This window comes from Rattus norvegicus, chromosome 14 (assembly GCF_036323735.1).
Source record: "Rattus norvegicus strain BN/NHsdMcwi chromosome 14, GRCr8, whole genome shotgun sequence".
In the NCBI taxonomy this organism is placed as follows: domain Eukaryota; kingdom Metazoa; phylum Chordata; class Mammalia; order Rodentia; family Muridae; genus Rattus; species Rattus norvegicus.
This window is the reverse complement of record NC_086032.1, coordinates 95,135,441-95,161,950: the sequence shown is the minus strand read 5'-3', so window position 1 is coordinate 95,161,950 and position 26,510 is coordinate 95,135,441.

Genomic DNA, 26,510 nt, shown 5'->3' with positions numbered 1-26,510 from the left:
TTCAGGAAATTCATAGGGAAATGGAATGAATTAGAAAATATCACCCTGAGTGAGGTAACCCAATCACAGAAAAACATACCTGGTATGCACTCATTGATAAGTGGATAATATCCCAAAAACTTGAATTACCCAACATGGGACCCACAGGCCATATGAAGCTCAAGAAGATAGATGACCAAAATGTGGATACTTCCACTCCTTCTTAGAAGGGTGAACAAAAATACCCATAGGAGGGGTCATGGAGGCAAACTTTAGAGCAGAGACTGAATGAACAGCCATTCAGAGCCTGCCCCACATGTAGTCCATATATATACAGCCACCAAAACTAGATAAGATTGATGAAGCTAAAAAGTGCATGCTGAAAGGGACGATGTATAGATCTCTCCTGAGAGACACATCCAGAGCATGTCCAATACAGAGGTGAATGCTAGCAGCAAACCACTGAACTGAGAATGGGACCCCCTTTGGGGGGACTAGAGGAAGGACTGAAAGAGCTGAAGGGGCTTGCAACCCCTTAAGAACAACAATGCCAACCAACCATAGCCTCCAGGGACTAAACCACTACCCAAAGACAATACATGGACTGACGGGGGTGGGGAGCACCAACTGCATATGTAGCAGAGAATAGCCTTGTTGGGGCACCAGTGCAGGGGAATGTTGGGGGGTCTTGGTAAGGGAGGTAGATGGGAGGGGAATACCCTTATGGGAGAGTGGAAGAGGATAGCGGGCTTATGGACAGGAAACCAGGGAAGGGAATAACATTTGAAATGTAAATAAAGAATATGTTCAATAAAAAACTGCTCCTTAAAGCTTAAAAAAATAGAAAAGAAATGAAATGAAAAGAAAAGAAAAGAAAAGAAAAGAAAAGAAAAGAAAAAGAAATGGTTTCCCACTTTCTGTGGAGCAAGTATAGTAAGACACCCAGGCTGAGGGCTGAAATTTTTCTAGGTTAGTTCTGGTGACTAAAGATCACTTCATTATCACCTTAACTCCACAGCTAGTTCTCAAGAACATTTGTTATTCACAGGGGAAGGTTCGCTCAGATGCCTGACTTAGTTATACAAGATGTGTCTCTTCCCATATGTATCTGCCTCCTAGTAACTACATGCCACTATCATTTGCTAGGCAATCATAATTCAGGACAGTCCTCCTCAATCTTCTTAAACATATCCAGAAAGTTATTTTCTTTTTCTTTTGACTCCATGAATATTCTCAGAAGATGGAGTGGTACTGACAATGACCACTCACGATTTTCTTTGTTGTTGTTGTTATTGTTTGTTTTGTTTTGGATTTTGTTTGTGTGGTTTTTTTTTCCCTATGACACCAGGCTAAGCAAGATTTCCCTTGACTCTAATTCCTTTTTAAAAATTAACTAATTAATTAATTTACATCCCAAATGCTGCACCCCTCCTGGTCACCCCCCTCAGAGTTCCTCGAACATTCCCCCTTCCCTTCCTCTCTGCCCTGCCCTGATATCCTCCACCCCACCCCACCCCAACACTGCACAATTCATTACATCCTCTCCACTGAGGCCAGACAAGGCAGACCTGTTGGGGAACTGATTCCACAGTCAGACTGTAGCTTTAAGGACAACACCCCCTCTCTAATTTTGGGGGGACTCACATAAAACTGAGCTGCATTCTGCTACATAGATACCAGAGTCTCGTTCCAGCCCAGGTATGATCTTTGGTTGTTGGCTCCCACCCAATGAGAAAACTTTTGACCCCAAATTTATCCTGTCTAAAAACAATGCAGGGACAAAGACAGAGCAGAGCATGAAGGAATGGCCAACGAATATCCAGCCCAATCCCATGGGCAAGCAGCAATCCTTGGCACTATTAACAGTACTCTGTGTGCTTGTAGACAGGAGTCTGGTGGCTCGACAGAGCCAACTAACCTGGGAAACTAGCTGTGCGAGGCACTGTGGGGGAAGGATACACGATGTTTCCTGTCGATACTGTTAGCATCTTGTATGTACTCTTCCACAGTTACTCTTACGGCTAGTTCTTCTCATTTGTCAGGTTTCTGATGAGTCATTAAACTATAACAAAGAACTAGTAGGAAGAAGACTATGCTCTTTGGTTGTTGGTTCGGTCTCTGAGACTCTCCAAGGGTCCAGGTTTGTTGACTCTGTTGGTCTTCCGGTGGAGTTCTGGTCCCCTTCAGGGCTTTCAATCCTTCCCCCAACTCTTCCGTAAGAGTCCACAATCTCCATCGAATGTTTGGCTGTGGGTGTCTTCATTTGTTTCAGTCAGCTGCTAGATAGAAAATTGCCATGCTTATAAACTTGCCTAACTCTAATAAAACATTCCACTATATGATCCAACTGTATAATCACAAATTTTTGTTTCTTCTGGTCCATGAAAGTCTCATCTTAAGGAATGTTCATGTTGTTAACTCATATTGTTATCTCTTTTATAAATTTAAAAGCTACAGAAAACCAACTCAGATCTACCTCTCATGGACCAAATAGACTCCATCCGTATAAGTACATCTGAGAGTCAGTATCCTAAAGTTCTCACTTACTACCTATTCCAGAGGGTGGGATTCCTCTGGGTTTCAAATATGCATTAAAAATTGTTCTTTCTCCCAAACGCACTTAATCTTCTTCCCTACCTTTAATATATGTATGAGTGTTTTAGCATCATGTCAAGTCCTGGCACATACTACACCTAGGACAACAGCTCCAGAGAAGCAAACTCCAAATGCTCCAATCTCCTCTCACAGACACAGATGTTTCTTTCTTGTTGTTGTTTACGACATGTTAGTAGCTTTTATTTTTTATTGCATATTCTTTAATTTACATTTCAAATGTTATCCCCTTTTCCAGTTTCCTGTCCATAAACCCCCTATTCCATTTCCTCTCCTCCATCTACTATGAGGATGTTACCCCACACATCCACCCACCCTTCCTGCCTCCTTGCCATGGCATTCCCTTACACTGAGGGATCGAGCCTTGGCAGGACCACAGGCTTCTCCTCCCATTGGTGCCCAACAAGTCCATCCTCTTTTACATATGCAGCTGAAGCCATGGGTCTGTCCATGTATACTTTTTGGATGGTGATTTAGTCCCTGGGAGCTCTGGTTGGTTGGTATTGTTGTTCTTATGGTGCTGCAAACCCCTTCAATTCCTTCGATCATTTCTCTAACTCCTCCAATGGAAACCCCATTCTCAGTTCAATGGTTGGCTGCGAGGATCCACCTCTGCATTTGTAATGCTCTGGCAGAGTCTCTCAGGAGACAGCTGTATCAGGTTTCTGTCAGCATGCACTTCTTGACATCAGCAATATTGTCTGGGTTCCGTGGTTGTATGTGTATGGGCTAGATTCCCAGGTGGGGCAGCCTCTAAATGGCCTTTCCCTCAGTCTCTGCTCCAAAGTTTGTCTCTGTATTTCCTTCTATATATATTTTTGTTCCCCCTTCTAAGAAGAACTGAAGCATCCACATTTTGGTCATCAGTCTTCTTGGGTTTCATATGATCTATGAATTTGATTTTTAGGTATTCCAAGCTTTTGGGCTAATATCCAGTTACCAATGAGTGTATACCATTTGGGTTCTTTTCTGACTGGGTTATCTCACTCAGGATAGTATTTTCTAGTCCCATCTAATTGCCTATGAATTTCACAAAGTCATTGTTTTTAATAGCTGAGTAGTACTCCATTGTGTAGATGTACCCCTTTTTCTGTATCCATTCTTCTGTTGAGAGACATCTAGGTTCTTTCCAGTTTCTGGCTATTATAAATAAGGCTGCCAAGGACATAGTAGAGCATGTGTCCTTGTTATTTGTTGGAGCATCTTTTGTGGATATGCCCAGGAGTGGTATAGCTGGGGCCTCACGTAGTACTGTTCAATTTTCTGAGGAACCTGCAGATTGATTTCCAGAGTGGTTGTACCAGTCTGCAATCCCACCAACAATGGAGGAGTGTTCCTCTTTCTCCACATCCTCACCAGCATCTGCTTTCATCTGAATTTTTTAACTTAGCCATTCTCACCGGTGTGAGGTAGAATCTCAGGGTTGTTTTGATTTGCCTTTCTCTGATGACTAAGGATGTTGAACATTTCTTTAGGTGCTTCTGGTCCATTCAATGTATCTCAGCTGAGAAGTCTTTGTTTAGCTCTGTACCCCATTTTTAATAGGGTGATTTGATTCTCTGAAGTCTAACTTCTTGAGTTCTTTGTATATGTTGAATATTAGCCCTTTATCAAATGTAGGATTGGTAAAGAACATTTCCCAATCTGTTGGTTGCTGTTTTGTCCTAATGAGAGTGTAATTTGCCTTGCAAAGCTTTACAAATTTATGAAATTCTATTTGTCATTTCTTGATCTTAGAGCATAAGTCACTGGTGTTCTGTTCAGGAAATTTTTTCCAGTGCCCATGTGTTAGAGGCTCTTTTCCACTTTTTCTTATATCTTGTTTTATGTAGATATCCTTGATCCACTTAGACTTGAGCTTTGTACAGGGTGATAAGAATGAATTGATTTGCACTCTTCTACATGCTGACCCCAAGTTGAATGAGCACCATTTGTTGAAAATGCTATCTTTTTTTTTCCATTTTTTTTTTATTAACTTGAGTATTTCTTATATACATTTCGAGTGTTATTCCCTTTCCCGGTTTCCGGGCAAACATCCCCCTCCCCCCTCCCCTTCCTTATGGGTGTTCCCCTCCCAACCCTCCCCCCATTGCCGCCCTCCCCCCAACAGACTAGTTCACTGGGGGTTCAGTCTTAGCAGGACCCAGGGCTTCCCCTTCCACTGGTGCTCTTACTAGGATATTCATTGCTACCTATGAGGTCAGAGTCCAGGGTCAGTCCATGTATAGTCTTTAGGTAGTGGCTTAGTCCCTGGAAGCTCTGGATGCTTGGCATTGTTGTACATATGGGGTCTCGAGCCCCTTCAAGCTCTTCCAGTTCTTTCTCTGATTCCTTCAATGGGGGTCCTATTCTCAGTTCAGTGGTTTGCTGCTGGCTGTATTTGCTGTATTCTGGCTGTGTCTCTCAGGAGCGATCTACATCCGGCTCCTGTCGGTCTGCACTTCTTTGCTTCATCCATCTTGTCTAATTGGGTGGCTGTATATGTATGGGCCACATGTGGGGCAGTCTCTGTTTTAATCTTTGCCTCTCTCTTCCCTGCCAAGGGTATTCTTGTTCCCCTTTTAAAGAAGGAGTGAAGCATTCACATTTTGATCATCCGTCTTCAGTTTCATTTGTTCTAGGGATCTAGGGTAATTCAAGCATTTGGGCTAATAGCCACTTATCAATGAGTGCATACCATGTATGTCTTTCTGTGATTGGGTTAGCTCACTCAGGATGATATTTTCCAGTTCCAACCATTTGCCTACGAATTTCATAAACTCGTTGTTTTTGATAGCTGAGTAATATTCCATTGTGTAGATGTACCACATTTTCTGTATCCATTCCTCTGTTGAAGGGCATCTGGGTTCTTTCCAGGTTCTGGCTATTATAAATAAGGCTGCAATGAACATAGTGGAGCACGTGTCTCTTTTATATGTTGAGGCATCTTTTGGGTATATGCCCAAGAGAGGTATAGCTGGATCCTCAGGCAGTTCAATGTCCAATTTTCTGAGGAACCTCCAGACTGATTTCCAGAATGGTTGTACCAGTCTGCAACCCCACCAACAATGGAGGAGTGTTCCTCTTTCTCCGCATCCTCGCCAGCATTTGCTATCACCTGAGTTTTTGATCTTGAAAATGCTATCTTTTTTAACCTAGATGGTTTTAGCTCCTTTGTCAAAGATCAAGTGACCAAAGGTGTGTGGGTTCATTTTCAGGTCTTCAATTCTATTCCACTGGTCTACCTGCCTGACTCTGTACAAATCCCATACAGTTTTTTTTTAATCACTATTGCTCTGTAATACAGCTTGAGGTGAGGGATGGTGATTCCACCAGAAGTTCTTTTATTGTTGAGTATAGTTTTCACTATGCTGGTTTTTTGTTATTCCAAATGAATTTGTAAATTGCTCTTCCTAACTGGATGAAGTATTGATTTGGAATTTTGATGGGGATTGCAATGAATCTGTAGATTGGTATTGGCAAGATGGCCATTTTTACAATATTAATCATGCCAATCTATGAACATGGGAGATCTTTCCATCAATTGAAATCTTCCTCATTTTTTTTCTTCAGAGACTTGAAGTTTCTATCATACAGATCTTTCACTTACTTGGTTAGAGTCACACCAAGGTATTTTATATTGTTTGTGACCATTGTGAAGGGTGTCACATCCCTAATTTCTTTCTCAGTCTGTTTATCCTCTGAGTAGAGGAAAGCTATTTATTTGTTTGAGTTAATTTTATATCTAGCCATTGTGCTGAAGTTATTTATTATGTTTAGGAGTTCTCTGATGGAATTTTGGGGTCATTTAAGTATACTGTAATATCATCTGCAAATAGCAATATTTTGACTTCTTCCTTTCCAAATTGTATCCTGTGACCACCTTTTGTTGTGTGATTTCTCTGGGTAGGACTTTAAATACTATATTGAATAAATAGGGAGAGTATGGGCAGCCTTGTCTAGTCCCTGATTTTAGTGGGATTGCTTCAAGTTTCTCTCCATTTAGGTTGATGTTGGCTATTGATTTGCTGTACATTGCTTTTACTATGTTTAGTTATGGGCCTTGAATTCCTGATCTTTCTGAGACTTTTAACATGAAGAATGTTGAATTTTGTCAAAAGCTTTCTCAGTATCTAATGAAATGATCATGTGTTTTTTTTTCTTTGAGTTTGTTTATGTAGTGGATTATGTTGGTGGATTTCTGTATACTGAACCATCCCTACATTCCTGGAATGAAGCCTACTCGATCGTGATGGATGATCGTTTAGATGTGTTCTTGGATTCAGTTTGCAAGAATTTTATTGAGTATTTTTGCAATGATATTCATAAGGGAAATTTATCTGATGTTCTCTTTTTTTCTTGGGTCTTTGTGTGGTTTAGGGATAAGAGTAATTGTGGCTTCACAGAAGGAATTGGGTAGTTCTCTGTCTGTTTCTATTTTGTGGAATAGTTTGGACAGTATTGGTATGAGGTCTTCTCTGAAAGTCTGATATAATTCTGCACTAAACCAATCTGGTCCTGGGCTTTTGTTGGTTGGTAGACTTTTAGCGACTGCTTCTATTTTTTTAGGAGTTATGGGACTGTTTAGATGACTCACCTGATCCTGAACTAATTTTGGTACTTGAAATTGGCTGGAAAATTGTCTATTTCCTCCAGATTTTCCAGTTTTGTTGGGTATAAGCTTTTGTAGTAGGATCTGATAATTTTTTAAAAATTTTTCTCTGTTTCTGTTGTTGCTCTCTTCTATAGCTATTATCCTTAGATTTGATCCTTTCATTGTGTCCTGGATTTCCTGAATATTTCGGATTCAGAGATTTTTGCATTTTAAATTTTCTTTAAGGGTTGTTTGTGTCAATGCTTTCTATGGTATCTTCTGCCTCCAAGATTCTCTCTTCTATTTCTTGTATTCTGTTGGTGATACTTGTGTCTATGATCCTGATCACTTCCCTAGGTTTTTTGTCTCCAGAGTTGTTTCCCTTTGTGGTTTCTTTATTGTTTCTATTTTCATTTTTAAATCCTGGATGGCGTTATTCAATTCCTTCACCTGTTTGGTTGTGTTTTCTTGTAATTCTTTAAGGAATTTTTGTGTTTCCTCTTTAAGTGCTTCTTCCTGCTTACCTGTGCTGTATTTCTTTAATGGAGTCAATTATGTCCTTCTTAAAGTCCTCTAACATCATCACGAGTTGAGATTTTAAATCAAAATCTTGCTTTTCTTGGTGTGTTGGGGTATTGAGGGCTTGCTGGGTTGGGGGAATTGGGTTGACGATGCCAAACGGCCTTAGTTTCTGTTGCTTGGCTTCTTGACCTTGCCTCTTGTCATGTGCTTATCTCTGTTATTAGTTGCTTTTGCTGTCTCTGACAGTTGCTTGACCCTCTTGTTGTAAGCCTGTGCATCAGGACTCCTGGAGATCATCTTTCTCACAGCAGGATCTGGATACAGAGAGCTGTGTCACAGGGTCGCCTCTGGGTAGAAACTGGAAGGATCCTCTCCCAGACTGCTCCTTGGTTGCTGTGTCCAGAGGGCTCCAGACTGGTTCTTCTTGGGCAAGGAATGTGAGCAGAAGTGGTGGTATCACCTGTGCTTTCAGGGTTGTCTGCACTTCTGAGAGTCCAGCTCTCTCCCCATACGATCTGAGTACAGAGAGCTATGGGACCCAGTCAGTTCTAGAAGGATATTGTCCCAAACTGTTCCTTGGTCCCTCTGTCCTGAGGGCACCAGATGGGCCCCTTGGAGCAGAAGTCTTATTTCTATCTCTGCTCTTAGGTGTGTCAGCACTCCTGGAGACTGGCTTTCTCCTGGCAGGACATGGGTACAAAGAACTGTGTCAGTTCAGGGCTCAGTCAGAAACCGGTGACACAGATGCTTCTATTTGACCTTATCCTTCTGAGCTATGCTCAGATGGTTCCACAGACCCTGAACAACAAGGAAATAGCCAACTCTCCTAAGACCGGACAAACATCCCCAAACCCACTTTTCTAGGTTTTCTAGAGGCATGTTGCCCCAAAGCCAGAAGGAATAGGTCGGAGATCACAAGGACTTTATTCCTGCTCCACCATCACATCTTTCTAAGTTTTTCTTTTGTAATTAAACCAAAATGGGGAATGTTAGCCTTGTGTCTAAGCTCCACCCCCCAGTTACCTGGCAACAGCGAGGTATGCTCTGCTCCACAGTTACCTGGCAACAGTCAGGTATGCCTGACTCACTATAAAAGGAGCTGCTTGCCCCCTCCTCTCTCCCTTGCTCTTCTTTTGCTCTTACCTCCCTGCTCCTGCTTTCTTCCCATTCCTTTCCCCCCTCTCTCTACATGTGCTTGTGCCTGGCCTCTTCTCTTCTCTTCTCTTCTCTTCTCTTCTCTTCTCTTCTCTTCGTCTCTCTCTCTCTCTCTCTCTCTCTCTCTCTCTCTCTCTCTCTCTCTCTCTCTCCCTCTCCCTGCCTTTCTCTGCCTCTACTACCCTCCTGACTCTCCTCCCCATGCCCTGAATAAACTCTATTCTATACTATACCATCTTGTGGCTGGTCCCTCAGGGGGAAGGGATGCCTCAGCATGGGCTTGCCAAGGCACTCCCCCATACCTTCCCACACCTCCATAAAATATATGCCTCCCTCTCCTTATCTTTTTATAAACATATCAAATATTATATGGCCATAGAAGGGGGAAGAATGAAAGGGTGAGGGCCACTTTAGGATGTTACAGAGTTTTCAAACAAGCACTGGGAAATTGGGGACTGAAGAAAATTACATGGAGAGGAGTTATTCTGGAACTGAATCTGATAAGGCTAAGTATTCACACTCACACACACACACACACACACACACACACATGATGGCTATAGTTGGAGAAGCATGTGCTAATTAATTCGATTCTTGGAATTAGGACACAATGAATATCAAATTATTACATCATGTACGTAGGCTAGAATGCCTTTCAAGTTAGTGTTTCTTTGAATTATAATCTATTTCTGTCATAAAAGAAGACATATACATCAAAGAACTATGAAGCTCCCTCTCCCTCTCCAGATGGGTGAATTCCACATATTCCAGTGCCGATTTGATTGAATAATGAGACTAAGCTGGTCCATACCTCTAATTCTGGGATGGGGAAATGCCAAAGCATCAGAGCCATGTGGAATGGTTAAGGCACTTTGATCTAGAAGTTGTCTATGGGGTGCTGGTGTCATGGAAGGAACATGAAAGAAACACCTTCCAGTGTCAGGGCCACATGGTAAGAGACGCCAACAGGGCAACAATTCTACAGAGAAACTGACTCATACCAAGTCCTCTGTGGGCCAGAAAAAGGAAAGGTAGATTTAAAAAAAACAAAAAACAAAAAACAAAAAACAGCGCTTTTATCAGACTTTCAGTATTTTTTTTCCTTCAGGGGTAATATTTAAAATATTGATCATCTTGCTAGGGCCTATTTGGCTCTGGGCAAAAAAAAAGGGGGGGGGTGAAGTGTGACAATGTCATTGAAAAATAGTGGCCATTTCACAATGACTTGGAACTATTTCACTATTTTAACAAAACATGACCGCGTCAGCCATCTTTGTTAGCCTTGGTCTCTCCTCTTCTTTTCTTTCTCCTGTAGTTGTGCCTTCTCCTCTTTCATCCTCCTGCTTCTCTCTCTCTCTCTCTCTCTCTCTCTCTCTCTCTCTCTCACACACACACACACACACACACACACACACACACACACACCCTCCTCTTCTTCTTCCTCCTATCCCCATCCCTCTTAGGGTTTCTCCTCCTCCATTCTCCTTTGGATTGCTGCTAATTTTCTTTCTTTCCAGTCTCTACCCAGATAGAATTCCCTCTACTCACTAGTGACTTTAAGTACTGAATGTCCTGTGGGAATATGTGCATGGTTGGGACCAGGATTGTACATTGACATCAAGAGAGTGGTGATGTAACAGCCAAAGTAATATCTTCTGTTGATGATGTCAGGCAACATCCTGTTGCAAGCAGAAGTCCAGAATGCTCAGTGGTGTAACAGTTTCACTGTATGGGGAGGAGTATGAGTGAGTTTGGTCATTGGTAAGAGCCCCCTGACAAACCCATTCTTGCCTGGATCAGTGCACTGAATCATCACCAATAATAACAATCAATAGTGACCAGGGAAGCCCATCCTTAACTTTCCAAATATGGCAAAATTTAGGCAGACAGTCACAGGCTAAGGCAAACTTCATCCTTATGTAATACTTGTCTGGGCAGAGTGGGTGACCAGGATGTGGGTTGTGTTGTCCCATGTTGGGGGATGGAGTATTGACTCCTGCAACTTTCTTCCTTTCGGTCATCAGGTCTCTCTAAATTAACAGTTCTAAACTGTAACTTTTCCTAATTCACAAGGTCATAGTGGAGATTAAATATGTATTTGTTAAGAGCCTAGATTGGTGCCTGGTAGTGGGAAAGGTAGCACAAAGATATAAATACTGCCACAGTCACATCACTCTTAAACTTTGTATACTGCTCTTGAGGCAACTCGCTTGACTCTTCTGCCTCAGTCCTGTTTCTGAATTATACACATATCCAGATTTTTAAAATAGTTTAATTTATGTGGAGACAAAGTCTTGATCTTTTAAATTACTCTCACTTTCAATAAACAGAAAATTATGTCCCATGCATCAAGATGATTTTGGCATATTCCTTAGTGGATCTTGCCTCTACCTACCTTTTCTTTTAATTTTTAATTTTGATTTTTATGTATATGATTGCTTTGTTTTCATATATTATATACTATAAATGTATACATATAATATAGATATAGATGAGTGTCTGGTGCCCTTGGGAGGGCACAAGATAGTGTCAGATCCCTGGAACTAGAGTCATAGATGATTGTGAGCTAATATGTGGGTCCTGGGATTATGGGGTTTTCTGGAAGAACAACCAACACTCTTAACTGCTGAGTCATCTCTTCAGCCTTCCGACCTTTTCTTAACTCTGTATCATTTCCTCTCGTGGTGAATCATGGGCATGTATCAGAAGTGAACCTAAAATTTTAATGCCAAATTTTCATGTAGTCAACTTGAGCATAATTGCATAATTTACAAATACTTAGAAAATTCACCACTACTAATTCATTGAGAAAGATAATTTTAGGATAGCCTCAGTGGATTAAAGAGATGTGAAAAGCCAGAGCTACATGAAGGAATTACAGATTTAGTAAACACTTAGCTGGTTCTAAATTAAGAGGACTCACTACACTTGAAAGTCAAGGGAGATGTTAAGTTAGCAAACCAAAAAGGACAGAAAATGGGCCACTGAACAAAAAATGATGTATATCTAGAAACTCTTATTCAGATTTATTCATAAATAATGAAATAAATAATGGCTTGAGTCTGGATCAAAGATAGAAAGAAGAGACAAAACAGTAAATCAAATATTTGTAAACAGTAAACACACAGGGAAAACGTCTTCCCAAAGTTGATTTTCTCAGTGACAGCTATGGAGCAGAAGTTGGTATAGTTGACCTATAAAATCTGAGGACTAACAGGTAATAAGTGGTTTAAGAAGAGATGACTTTGGTGTTTTCAAATCTGGTCTTGGGGACATAAAAACCAAACTGACAGTTGACAGACCCTGTAGTATAATTACAGCAGAAATGGCAGGCACTGAAACTATTAGGGAAAAGTAAGATAAGAAATAGAAACTCGATGTACCTTCCTCCCTGTAAGGCACTTAAAAAGCCACACTAGAAAAGGAAAGTCGTAAGTCTTATGCAAATAAAACTAGAAGATCCTACCTTAGACAGAGATGAAATGACTACCACTGAGAGACATAAATATTAAATGCCCTCTAATAATATTCATTTAGAAGATACAAACATGAAGAATGAGGGAAATCAAAGAAACAAAGGCTACCTGAGGTCCAAGGCAGATTCTGAACCAAGAGACACGGAAAAAAAATTAGGACAAGGAGGTTAGAGTAAGGTATATCGATGCTTCCTAATATTCCCAGTATGCTCTTAATACAGATTTTTATTATTGACAATTTTTGATAATTTTACTATGGCTGTTTAGAACAATGAGATTTGATGAGAGAGAGGATAGAAACCCTTTAAAGCATTGTTGCAGTTTTTCTATTAACTTTGAACTTACATAAAAATTACAGAATTTAAAATATAGATTTTTTTTTCAAGAGAACAAAATTATAATAGGACTAAACATAGTAGCAAGCAAGTGGTGGGCCTACTGGCAGTGGGGATTTGCATCAGCTGGAGTACCCTGGAGTACAGCAGAGAAACTCAGCCAGTACGTACCTGGCAGAAACGTGGTGCTTGCCAAATCCTATAACTTGACTGACTTGAAGAGAACTGGAAGAAGCATTAGTCCATGTAAGAAAGACTATTAGTGATCTAGTCTGACTTCTTGGTGGTACAGGCAGAGGGGTTATACCTTAGTAGCAACAAGCTAGTACTGGCCAAGTGATGTGCTTCAGATGCAAAGAAGACGAAGTTCCCTTTCAGATAAGATTGCCATGGCGGGCCTAGCTTCTTCGTCCAGACTGCCTTCACATGTAAGGAAAAGAAGTGTCCCTTTAACCCCCCACAGTATTGGATAGCTTTCTTTTCCTGTTAGCTAAAGCTAATCTTATCTCTCATGCCATTTGTTCTTACTCACAGATACAAGCCCTGATTTAATCAGAAGACCATGCCTGCTCCCCCATGCGAGCACATTTTCCTGAATGTCGGACACATTACATTACCCATTATATGCCCTGCTTTGCACAACTCCCTTCTTATTATCGCCATAGCACAGTGCATCAGATTTATGAGCACAGGAGGCACACTGTATTCTTCAAGGTGCGACTGTCTCACACACAGTCTGAAACGTATGAAAAGGCTTTGTATATGGAATGTTACACCTTTCCGCTCTTCCCAACCCATCCTGTCAACACCTCTTCCTCCACTTGTCTTTTTGCTGCATGCTGTGCTCCAGAGACACCTCTGGTTTCTGCTCATCTGTTCCATGGGTTCCCTGATGCCTCTAACTACCTAGAATAAATTAGGATCTACTAGAAACATTTTCTCTTCTACTTTGTCAGTTATTCGCCACTCCGTTTTGTTTCTCTCATATTTCTGCTTAACGTCGTCTTTGTCAGATATCCTCACTCTCCTTAGAAGGCAGGGTCAAGATATCAGCCTGGTGTGCTGATGATATCTCGAATTCATCTAATCTTTATCAGCGAATCTATCACATTACACTGAAGTGATCCCTTGTCTGTGCCTACTTCTTTAAAATGACAAAAACTATCTGAAGATACATGTTAATCATGTTTATTCCTTTTGGTGTGATGATGGATAAACATACAACTTCTCCAGTTTTCTCCAAGTTTTAAAAGCTTTTATGAGACCACCCGGACTCCCACTGAGCCCAGCTGCACAGGTTTCATGGCAACCAGTTTGCTGGACAATTTCCCAAAGTAGGGGTGGGAATGGGAATAGGAAAGACTTTCCTCTGGGCCATTCATTTCAGTGATCTCATCCTTACTACTTGTAGCATCCACTAGGTGAAAGCAAAACAGGCTTGATGGGCAAACCAGCGAGCTCCACATCAAAAAATGAGACCAAAGCAATCTAATGTTTTAAAGGGGATTGATCATTTTGACAAGGCCAATCTACATTCATTTATTCGGTAGAGCAAACTTCAGTTAGTAAAGAAATATAAAGCACACAAAATATTTGCATTTGAATAAGTGAAACTGTAAAACCTCAGGGCTGTGGAGAGGCAGCTGTGGTGCAGAAGAAAAGTGGTTTGGACTGGGAATCCAGCTCTGGGCTCTGGGCCTGGCATTGCCTTTCAGCAGCTCTGTGATTGTCCAACTGTGTCCGCAGTTGAGTTTCCTCTTTGGTGAATGAAATACTGAACTAAATGACCTATAGCATCACCAAACAACTTAAAATCTTTCTTTTTGTTGTCCTTTTCAATGGGGATAGATGGCAGTTCCTGCCCCTTCCTCAGCCACACCCACATGAGTCTGGTGGGAAGGTTTATTTCTGTGACCACCCACCCCCCACTTCTCATTTTCCAACAGAGGAAACAGTGGTTGGCAAAGCTTTCAAGCCTTGAAGACATTAGAATGGGTGAGGGGAGTAGCTCAAGTTGATCTTATTTAAAGACCACCAAACCCTACAGCTGTTTCTTTCTTTTTCCGCTTGTTTTTTTTTTTTTCTTCTTCTTGCTTTGTGCAGCAAAATCTTCTTCAGGATCTGAGAGGACATTTTATGTATGGCCCAAAAGGTCTAGGTAAGCATTTGCTCTCCACACCTTTTCTCCATTCCAGAGAAAGAAGCCAGGTTTCTTTTAGAATGGCTATCAGTGTATCAGTTCTATTCATTGATAAATACAGTACATTTATTTCATGATGTTCCCTTTGATTCCTTAAGTTGGTATTTCAAGTGGTTATTGGCATTTTAGCTTCCAAATCTAATAGCTTTTGCTCTTAAGTAAAAATAGATATGATAAATGACAATATAGTATAATGTTACTACAATGGTAATTTTTAATTATTTCTTTAATTTTTTTGCAGTTAAAATTACATCATCCCCTTCCCTTTCCCTTCTCCAAATCCTCCCATATAATACTCCTTGCTCTCTTTTAGATTAATGACCTCATTTTATTATTTGTTGCTACATACTGATGTGTGTATATGAATATATATTCATATCCTAAATACATAAATCCAGCCTGCTTAGTCTGCATAATGTTACTACTATATACATTTTAGTGGCTGACCATTTGGCACTGGATAGCCAACTAGTGTGTTCTACCCTGGGAAGACTATTTCTCCTACTCTCAGCATTCCTTAGCTGCTTGGTTCTTTGTACTTGGTTGAGGCTTCATGCACTACTTCTTCTCCAAATCCCATCCCCTTAAACATGCCTATTATTCCTGTCCATGTTCAGTTCATGAACATACAATCATGTTGGTGACACTTTATAGGTACAGCTTCTGATGTTAAGAGGAGACACAATTTCAAAACAAACTCCCTGACCCTCTGGTTCTTACAATCTATTTTCCCCCTCTTCTGCGATATTCCCTAACCTTTAGATTCAGGAGTTGATTGGAATGAAGATGTAGGAGGAAACGCTAGAAATTTATAAGGATGTGCATACTGCTAGAATATGAGAATGTATTGGGCAGGAGTGTGGAATAACACAAAGTCCCATGCCTTTAGATTGCTAAAGTAGGCAGTGTACATCTAAACACTGTAATCAAAAGAAATGAGGAGTTTGATGGTAGAGACAGAACAAGTAGATACTTATTAGATCTGGAAAGCTTGTAAGGAAATTGCCAAAAAATTTGTCCATTGTCAAATGTTGCTTCAAAGGTTATTTGACTAAATTTACTTAGTTTAACTTTACTGGTACATCTGCCACGTAATCCAATCTCTAGGTAAAGAGATAAGAGGATCATGAATTTGAGGTCAACCTGAACCACATACTGAGAGTTTCAAGCCACTGTAAAACTGTATCTTAAAACAAACCAAAACCAAAACAACAGCAAAACCCAAAGCCTAAAACTCGAAAATCAAAACACCAGACCAAACTAACCAACTAAAGAAAACCAGAAACCCATCTAGCAAACCCTGAGTTAAACATGTTAGTCAAGCAAACTTGAAGTTATGCAAACAGATAAGGTTTATTTTTTTTAATTCTGTGTTTATGTGTGTGTGTGTGTGTGTGTGTGTGTGTGTGTGTGTGTGTGTGTGTGTGTGTGTGAGGGTAGGTCTGAAGTCTTGAGAGTAATGCATATGGAGGCCAGAAGAAGACTTCAGAGTCAGATACCCCGAGAGCTTGCACCTCCCCTTACAGCGTGTTGTAATTCTGACCTGCTCCCCTGTGATTTCTGGAAACCAAGCGCAGATCCTCAGAGAGCAACTGCTGTGCGCTTAACTGCTGAGCCACCTCACCAGTCTGGCAGATGGGAGTCTTAAACACTGTCAAACCCAAGAGAAACAAGACGTTGAATGTATTGCTATTTATGAGGTAATAATTTCAATAAGAAGAAAACAAGAAATAGAGAATAAAAGCAAGAAAAAGAAGTCATTGCAGAAACCCAGGTAAAACAAGAAGTAAATACAGGAAAAATAATACTAGATAAAGCTGAAGAGAATTTTAAGAAAAGAGTAGTCAGCATTATAAAGCTTGGTCTTAAGATAGTCATTACTTTAAAATTACTTTAAAATCACTGCAATTAGAAATCTCTTCACAGGAAATAGTGAAATAATTTGTGTAATTTTTCTATCATATGTAATTTTTCAATTCCTTAGAGACTGGAAGCACACATATTGCACTAGCCATGAAACATGGTTCAAGTAATGAGTTCCAGTAGATGTTTGTAAAGACTTTTTCTTTCAAATTTTCTATTTTTGTCTGTCTACTTGCTTGATTTTGTATGTGCATGTGTGTGCATGTGTGTGTGTGTGTGTGTGTGTGTGTGTGTGTGTGTGTGTGTGTGTGTCTGTGTCTGTGTCTGTGTCTGGGTACATGAGCGTGTTGAGACCAGACATCAAGGTTGTGTGTATTCCCCTTCACAATAATCCCAAATAACATAAAATACTTTGGTGTGATTTTAACTAAACAAGTGAAAGATCTGTATGATAAGAACTTCAAATCTCTGAAGAAAGAAATTGAGGACAATCTCAGAAGATGGAAAGATCTTCCATGCTCATGGATTGGAGGGTTAATATAGTAAAGATGGCCATTTTGCCAAAAGCAATCTACAGATTCAATGCAATCCCCATCAAAATTCCTACTTAATTCTTTATAGAGATAGAAAGAGCAATTTGAAAATTCTTTTGGAATAACAAAAAACCCAGGATAGTGAAAACTATACTCAACAATAAAAGAACTTCTTAGGGAATTACCGTCCCTCACTTCAAGCAGTATTACAGAGCAATAGTCATAAAAACGGTATAGTATTGCTACAGAGACAGGCAGGTAGATCAATGGAATAGAATTGAAGACCCAGAAATGAACCCACACCCCTATGGTCACTTGATCTTTGACAAAGGAACTAAAACCATCCAATGGAAGAAAGATAGCATTTTCAACAAATGGTGCTGGTTCAACTGGAGGTCAGGATGTAGAAGAATGCAAATCGATCCATTCTTACCATCATGTACAAAGCTTAAGTCCAAGTGGATCAAGGACCTCCACATCAAACCAGATACACTCAAACTAATAGAAGAAAAAGTGGGGAAGAATCTCCAACACATGGGCACTGGGGAAAATTTCCTGAACAAAACACCAATGGCTTATGCTCTAAGATCAAGAATCAACTGGGACTTTATAAAACTGCAAAGCTTCTGTAAAGCAAAAGACACTGTTGTTAGTTCAAAAAGGCAACCAACAGATTGGGAAAAGATCCTTCCCAATCCTACATCTGAGAAAGAGCTAATATTCAAAATATACAAAGAACTCAAGACGTTAGACTCCAGAGAGCCAAATCACCCTATTAAAAAATGGGGTACAGAGCTAAACACAACATTCTAAGCTGAGGATTATCTAATGGCCAAAAAGCACCTAAAGAAATGTTCAACATCCTTAGCCATCAGGGAAATGCAAATCAAAACAACCCTGAGATTCCACCTCACACCAGTCAGAAAGGCTAAGATAAAAAACTGAGGTGACAGCAGATGCTGGCAAGGATGTGGAGAAAGAGGCACACTCCTCCATTGTTGGTGGGATTGCAGACTGGTACAACCACTCTGGAAATCAATCTGGAAGTTCCTCATAAAATTGAACATTACACTACCTGAAGACCCAGCTATACCACTCTTGAGCATATACCCAAAGGATGCTTCAACATACAACAAAGACACATGCTCCACTATGTTCATAGCAGCCTTATTTATAATAGCCAGAAGCTGGAAAGAACCCAGATGCCCTTCAACTGAGGAATGGATTCAAAAAATGTGGTACATCTACACAATGGAATATTACTCAGCTATCAAAAACAATGACTTCATGAAATTCATAGACAAATGGAATGAGCTAGAAAATATCATCCTGAGTGAGGTTACTCAATCACAGAAAAACACACTTGGTATGCACTCACTGATAAGTGGATATTAGTCAAAAAGCTCAAATTACCCAATATGCAATCTACAGACCACAGGAAGCTCAAGAAGAAGGATGATCAAGATGCAGATGCTCCCACTCCTTCTTAAAAGGGGGAAAATATTCATAGGAGGGGGTATGGAAGCAAAGTTTAGAGCAGTGACTCAAAGAATGACCATTCAGAGCCTGACACACATGTGGCCCATATATATATTTTTTCACCAAAATTAGATAAGATTGATGAAGCTAAAAAATGCATGTGGAAAGGACTGGATATAGATCTCTTCTGAGAGACACATCCAGAGCGTGTCCAATACAGAGGTCAATGCTAGCAGCAAACCACTGAACTGAGAATAGGACCCCCTTAGCGGGAATTAGAGGAATTATTGAAAGAGTTGAAGGAGCTTGCAACCCCATTAAAACAACAATGCCAACCAACCAGAGCTTCCAGAAACTAAACCACTACTGAAAGACTATACCTGGACTGACCCAGGGCTCCAACTGCATATGTAGCAGAGATAGCATTGTTGGGGTACTAGTGGAAGGTAAAGCCCTTGGTCTTGGTAAGTTCGACCCCCAGTGCAGGAGAATATGGGGGAGGGCAATAAGGGGGATGTATAGGAGGAATAGTTGTATGGGGGAGGAGGAGGAGAGGGAATGAGGGCTTATGGATAGAAAACCTTTGAAATGTAAGAAAAAAAATATATAATAAAAATTTTTAAAAGTTGTGTATATCCTAATATTGCCCCTCACATGATTTTTTGACCACATAGTGTGCCCTTTTACTCTTCAAATGAAGTAACTATAATGAAAGTGTGAATAATATGAGAGACTAAGAACTTTTATGGTAATTATAACTCTTTTAAAAGTACATTTATTGTAAGTAAAGAAGTAGCAAATACAAATGAAATAAAAATAAAATGGAAGAAAATAAAGAAGAAAAACTAAGAAAATGAAACAATAAACAAAAATGTAAGTGAAAGTAAGCCATGTGTGATGGCTAACACCTGTGACTAGTGCTTGAGCGGCTGAGGAAGGAGGGATACTACAAACCTGAGGCATGTGTGGTTTCAGAGTGACTTTGAAACCCATCTGGGTCACAGAGTAAGCCCAGGTTTTGTTCTTTAGAGAACACAAACAAAATAAAATATTTGATAATTATGGGGAATAGTCTCATGGATTTACCTACAGACAAAAGTACATTTATCTTTTGAAGACAACAAAGAGGGCTTGAGTGGAGGTGTGTGGTGCTTAAGTCTCGCAGCAGATTTCAGAGAGGACCTGAAGGAGCATCCACAATCACTGAAATCCCTAGGATCCGGAAGCAACACCATAGCTGTCAAGGGTCTAATTTTAATCTGTCCCACTTACTGGTCCACGTATTGGATTCTGGTGTTAATATAATGTTTAAATTGCATACATGGTGAAAATAAAATACAGAAAGTGTGTTGATTGTTTGAGATGAAAGTAAAAGAAATCCTGCTAAATCATTGGGCAACTAGGGAGGAAAATCATTTTAAATAAACAAATCACATCATTACAGCAAAAAAAATTCATTTATTCAGTTACAATGATGCATCTTAGAAAAAAAATCAAATGTTTCAGTGTTTTGGGATCGCTGGATGCTGCTCTGTGAGATCTAAGGATGATCAGTCAATATTTTTTTAACATTTCAAATGTTATCTCCTCTCCTGGTTTTCCATCCATAAACCCCCATCTCACCCCCTCTCCCTTCTACAAGGGTATTCTCCCACCCTTTCTTGCCTCCCCACCTTGACATTTCCCTACACTTGGGGACAGAGCCTTGGCAGAATCAAAGGCTTCTCTTTCCATTGATGCCCAAGAAGACCATCCTCTGCTCTATATGCAGCTGGAGCCATGGGTCTGTTCATGTGTACTCTTTGGATGATGGTTTAGTCCCTGGGAGCTCTGCTTGGTTGGTATTGTTGTTCTTATGGGGTTGAAACCGTTCAGTTCCTTCAATCATTTCTCTAACTCCTCTTTGGTCATCCTTCTTCTTGAGTTTCACGTGGTCTGTGGATTGTATCTTGGTAATCTGAGCTTTGAGGCTAATATCCACTTATCAGTGAGTGCATACCATGTGGTTTTTTTTTTTTTGTGATTGGGTTACCTCACTCAGCATGAGAGCTGGATTCTCAGAAGTTCGGACAATACTGGCACAGGTGAGACCATCACTTCTGCTCACATTTCTGGCCCAAGAGGAACCCACCTGGAGCCCTCTGGGACAGGATCCTTCCGATTTCTGCCTCCACTGGAGCTGACCCTGTGACACAACTCTCTGTAACAGCTCTCTGTACCCAGATCCTGCTGAGAGAAAGCAGGTCTCCAGGAGTTCTGTCACACAGGCTTATAGGAGGGTCAGACAACTGTCAGAGACAGCAAGACCAGCTAACACCAGAAAAAAGCAGATGGCAAGAGGCAAAGTCAAGAACCTAAGCAAAAGAAACCAAGGTAACTTGGCATCATCAGAACCCAGGTCCTTGACCATAGCAAGCCCTGGATACCCCAACACACTAGAAAAGCAAGACTGTGATTTAAAATCACAACTCATAATGTTGTTAGAGGTCTTTAAGAAGGACATAAATAACTCCCTTAAAGAAATACAAGACAACACAGATAAACAGGTAGAAACCGTTAAAGAGGGAACACAAAAATCTCTTAAAGAGTTACAGGAAAAAACAACCAAACAGGTGAAGGAATTGAATAAAACAACCCAGGATCTAAAAATGGAAAAAGAAACAATAAAGAAGGCATAAAGGGAGACAACCCTTTAGATAGAAAATCTAGGAAAGAGATCAGGAGTCATAGACGTAAGCATCACCAATAGAATACGAGAGATAGAAGAGAGAATCTCAAGAGCAGAAGATACCATAGAAAACATTGATCTGTCAGTATTTTGAAGAAGTCTCAGATACTTCAAAAGTAGGATCATGTAAAATATACTTTTAACTATCATTAACAATTTCTACTATTCATATAGCTAAAATTTTGTCTAAAAATGACTACATTTAGTAGTAGTTGCAAAAATTACAGCCTATAGGAATGTTCAAACAATCAAAAATATAATCCAAAATTTGGACCTCTTGGCTCCTCATGGACTAACATGTGAACACTGCCCAAATAAGGGCTTATTTTGCATTGAACATGTGTTAGGCCTTGAGAGAACAATACTATATATGTGAGTTCATTAGTTTTCATTTTATCCTCTTTTCTTTTGTTATTCTTTCCTTTTTCTTTTCTGATGGCATATTATACCCAGGTGTGCATGTGTTTACATAGAAACATGGATTCATTATAGGTTAAAATTCACATATAAAGGAGAACTTGCAGTTTTATTTTTCATTTTGAGTTTGGATGAATTTCCCTATGCATTCAATTTTCCTGCAAATCTTGTGATTTCTTTTTATTCGAAGCCTAACACTATTCCGTTTTATATATGTACTATATTTTCCTAATCCTTTCATCTCTTTTTTTTGGGGGGGGGGAGGGAACCGAACCCAGGGCCTTGTGCTTGCTAGGCAAGCGCTCTACCGCTGAGCTAAATCCCCAACCCCCCCTTTCATCTCTTGATTGACAATAATATCAGTTCTATTCCCTTGCTCTATTGAATAGATCATCAATACACATGGGGGGTGCAAGTATTTCTGTGGTACTATATGGCATTCTTTGGGTAGATACCCAGTAGTGAAACAGCTGGGTTATATGGTAATTCTACTTGTAACTTTTTGAGGAACTCCCACACGTATTTCTATAGTGGCTATATTAATTTTTACTCTTAGTAGCAGTGAATAAGGGTTCCTCTTTGTCCTTATCTCCAATATTTCTTGTCATATTTCCTGATGACAGCCATTCTGCTGAAGGGAGAAGGTATCTCTGAATAGTTTTAATTTGCATTTCCCTCATGACTTGGGATGATAAACACACATAAGGACAGTTGGTGGCCATTCATTCGACTCATTAGCCTATCCATTGACTGGCCATTTTATTTTCTTGGTATTTAATTTATACAATTCTTTATAAATTCAGCTCCTGTGGTGCTTTGAATGGGAGTGTTTCCCATCAGCTCCCTTTTTTGAGCTCTTTATCCTCAGTGGGGAAGGTTTGAGTGGTGTAGGCTTGCTGGAGGAAGTGTGTCACAGAAGGCAGGCTTTGGGTGTTTATAGAATTATCCTTTGTCCAGTTCTTGATTGTCAATGTAACTTTTATTTGTCTGTTGTGATAGTTGTCTCAGAGGCTTACCGCCTCCATCTGCTAACCTAGGCCTAGTCCTGGAAGCTTCTAACCTCCATACAATCTAATCTAGGCTTAGAATGTTTTCAGCCTCTGAGGCTTAACTGATAAGTAAACTCACACTCTCTTGGTCTTTCTGAACTCTTGCTGGCTAGTTCAACTCAGTTGTTCTGGCTCAAAACTCCTCTCCATGCTAACTGATTCAATCTGGCTTCTCTCAACTTCTCCTGAATTGCTTTGCTCTGGACCTAATATTAACTTTGGCAATCTGTTCTAATCTTCTGGCTACTTCTAACGCTCTGACTCATTCTGACTTTACCTGTGTCTAGCCTGTTCTTTCTTCATCCTGTCTCTGAATAACTCTCTTCCTCCTCTTCCTCTTCCTCTTCCTCCTCCTCCTCCTCCTCCCCTCCTCCTCCTTCTCTCTTCTTCCCTCCCTCCCCCTTCCCCCTGCACCCTCACCCATACACCTCTCACCTTGCTCTCTTAAGTAGCTTCCCTTTCCGGTCTCTTATCATAAGAGTTGGGCGTGTCCAATGTCTGCTGACTCATTTTGTCAAACTCTTCTATGACTCATCAGTTTTTCAGTCAGTCAACTAGACATCACTTTCAGACATGGGTTCTGCCTCCTGCAAACTAACTTTACCTCCATTGTTTGTGATTAAAGGTATGTGCCAAGGGCCTGTTTGTGTTCCAGCCAGAGGGATTAAAGGTGTGTGCTAGTTTGACCTACATCACAACTAGAAACAGGTTTTATTTTTTCCAGTAAATAACACAATGTGATCAAATATCCTGCCTCCTTGGTGCCATGCCTCCCCGCTACAATGGACTCTTATCCTTCTAGAATATCAGGTAAAAGAAATCCTTTCTTTGTTAAATTGCCTTGGCCATGACACTTTAATGGTATCAACCAAAAAGAATAACTAATACAGCTCTTTATCTAAAGTATAGCAAACATATTATTATATCTATCAAAATTATGATGTCATATCTCACAGAACTAGAATTCATACTGAATTACCGAAAACCACAGTTAGCTAAGTTAAGTCTAAGAAGTAAGGAAACAGACGGTGTTATCACAACACCTCGCCTTAAATTATACTACAAAGCTATCGTGATAAAGACAGCCTAATTCTGACATAAAAGGCAGACTGGTGGACAAAGGCAACAGAATAAAGGACCCCCAAATAAACCAGTAAAGCTATGCCTGCCTAATTATTAAGAGAGGAGGCAAACACAGTGAAAAGGTGGCCTAGTTAACACGTGGTTCTGGCAACCTCCATTTGTACTTGCAGAAATTGGATTCAGGTATTTTACCTTGAATAAGAATCTCTTCTAAATGGATCAACTTTGATTTAGAACCTGAAATGCTTGACATTCTAGATGAAGACAGGGAATACCTAAGACACTGGGGCAAACAAGAGCATTCTGAACAAAAGGTCAACAGCTGGGAAACTACTCTCAAGTATCGACAGATGGGACTACATGAAATTAAGATTTTCTGTACAGCAACAAAAACTCTTAATCAAGCAAAAACCTTTATCCTCCACACCTCTTTTTTTTTCTTTTAATATAAGTCTTCCACTGAATCTAATGGCACCAATTTGACTAGGCTGCTTAGTTTGCAAACTAACACTAGGGTTATAGGTATGCTCCATTGTGCCTGGTTTTTTAATATTGATTTTGGGATTGAACTCTGGTCTTCAGGCTTGGAAGACAAGAGTTTACTAAGCCATATTCTCATCCCAGCCCCTTTCACTGTTTTCAACACTCTGAAAATTTTTACACATTTTACATTTTAAATTCTTACAAATTAGAGTTTAAATTCTTACAATTTTTATATGTCAATAACATCTATCCAAGGGACTTATACTTGTGTCTTGAGGGCAATTAGATTCCTAATAGGAACTCCAGAATAAATCCTATTCTACAAGGAGAAATCCTCAAAAGATGAAATTGAATTTGAGAGTAGATACTCAAGCCTGTGATTCTAATACTTTGGAGAAAGAAGCAGGAAGACTACCAGAAGTTCCAGGCCAGCCTAGACAAGAGAGAGAGAGAGAGAGAGAGAGAGAGAGAGAGAGAGAGAGAGAGAGAGAGAGATCCTGTCTCAAGAAATCCAAAACAGATACACACACACACACAAATATGAATCTGATCATGAGATCAGGTACTTGATGAGTACTTTCAACCAGCGATATTACTCATTCACTTCCGGATTTAGCTCATCTCTTTCCCTGGGTAATTTTTACTTTTTAATTTACAAGTAGTTCAAAACTGGCCCTGATGCCATGAACATTAGCAGTGTTGACCTTGTAACAGCGGAAACAACCTCATTATCACCCTTGCTGCCAAAACCAAGCAGAACATACTGTGATCCTAGTTTCAGATAAACAAGACAGAATAAAGATTTTCTTCATGCTGTGGGTAACTGTGCATGTCTCTCAAAGAATCTAACACCTTCCTCTGACATCATGAAGCTCTGGCCGATAGCAAAGAGCTATGGAAGAGACAACGCACATCAAGTCTCTTAGTACAGTTCCAAAACTGGGAATCTGGTCACCCTGGCTCTCATGTCTTCTATGGAGAAGCCTCAGAAGAACCCCTCACCATGGAGAACCCATTGCACAATGCCCATGGGCATTGTGGCCTGAAGACCGGAGTTCAGTCCCAAAATCAATATGAAAAAGTCTGATGCAATGGAGCATACCTCTAATTCTAGTGTGGGGGAGGAAAGGACAGGGATCCCTGGGGCTTTGCAAACTAAGCAGCCTAGCCAAATTGGTGCTGTTAGATTCAGTGGAAGACTTGCTTAAAATAAAAGTTAAAGGAAAAAAGGAGGTATGGCTGGTAAAGAATTTTGCTTGATTGAGAGTTTTCATTGCTGTACAGAAAACCTTAAAACCCCTCCTTTAGCTTCTTTCAGTCACAGGCTTGCAGGAAACTCCGGTTCCACTCACTACTGGCTCCAAGGCCTACTTTCAGACGAGTAAAACCTTTTTAAATTTCACTTGGTTTTCCACTCATGACCTTTCTTGTTCCTCGTTCTATTTCTCTTTTGCTTATTCATCAAATATTTTCCAATTCCTGTTCTAACTGGCTATGCCTGATACTCTCAGCTAATAATAAATGAGAGTAAGGTTTAGATTTTTTTTTTTTATTATCTTGAGTATTTCTTATATACATTTCAAGTGTTATTCCCTTTCCCGGTTTCCGGACAGACATCACCCTCCCCCCTCCCCTTCCTTGTGGGTGTTCCCCTCCCAAACCTCCCCCCATTGCCACCCTCCCCGCATAGTCTAGTTCACTGGGGGTTCAGTCTTAGCAGGACCCAGGGCTTCCCCTTCCACTGGTGCTCTTACTAGGATATTCATTGCTACCTATGGGGACAGAGTCCAGGGTCAGTCCATGTATAGTCTTTAGGTAGTGGCTTAGTCCCTGGAAGCTCTGTAGATTTTGACAGTGCTTTTTTTTTTTTTTTTTTAAACAACAAAGCCACTTCTCCAAACAGGTACTTTACAGATATTTCTTCTACATAGGCATAGAACACCTTGAGACAGTGGTTTTTACTGGCATTGTGGCTAAGGCATTAAGACCATCATATGTGTAGACTAATCTTTAATAACTAAC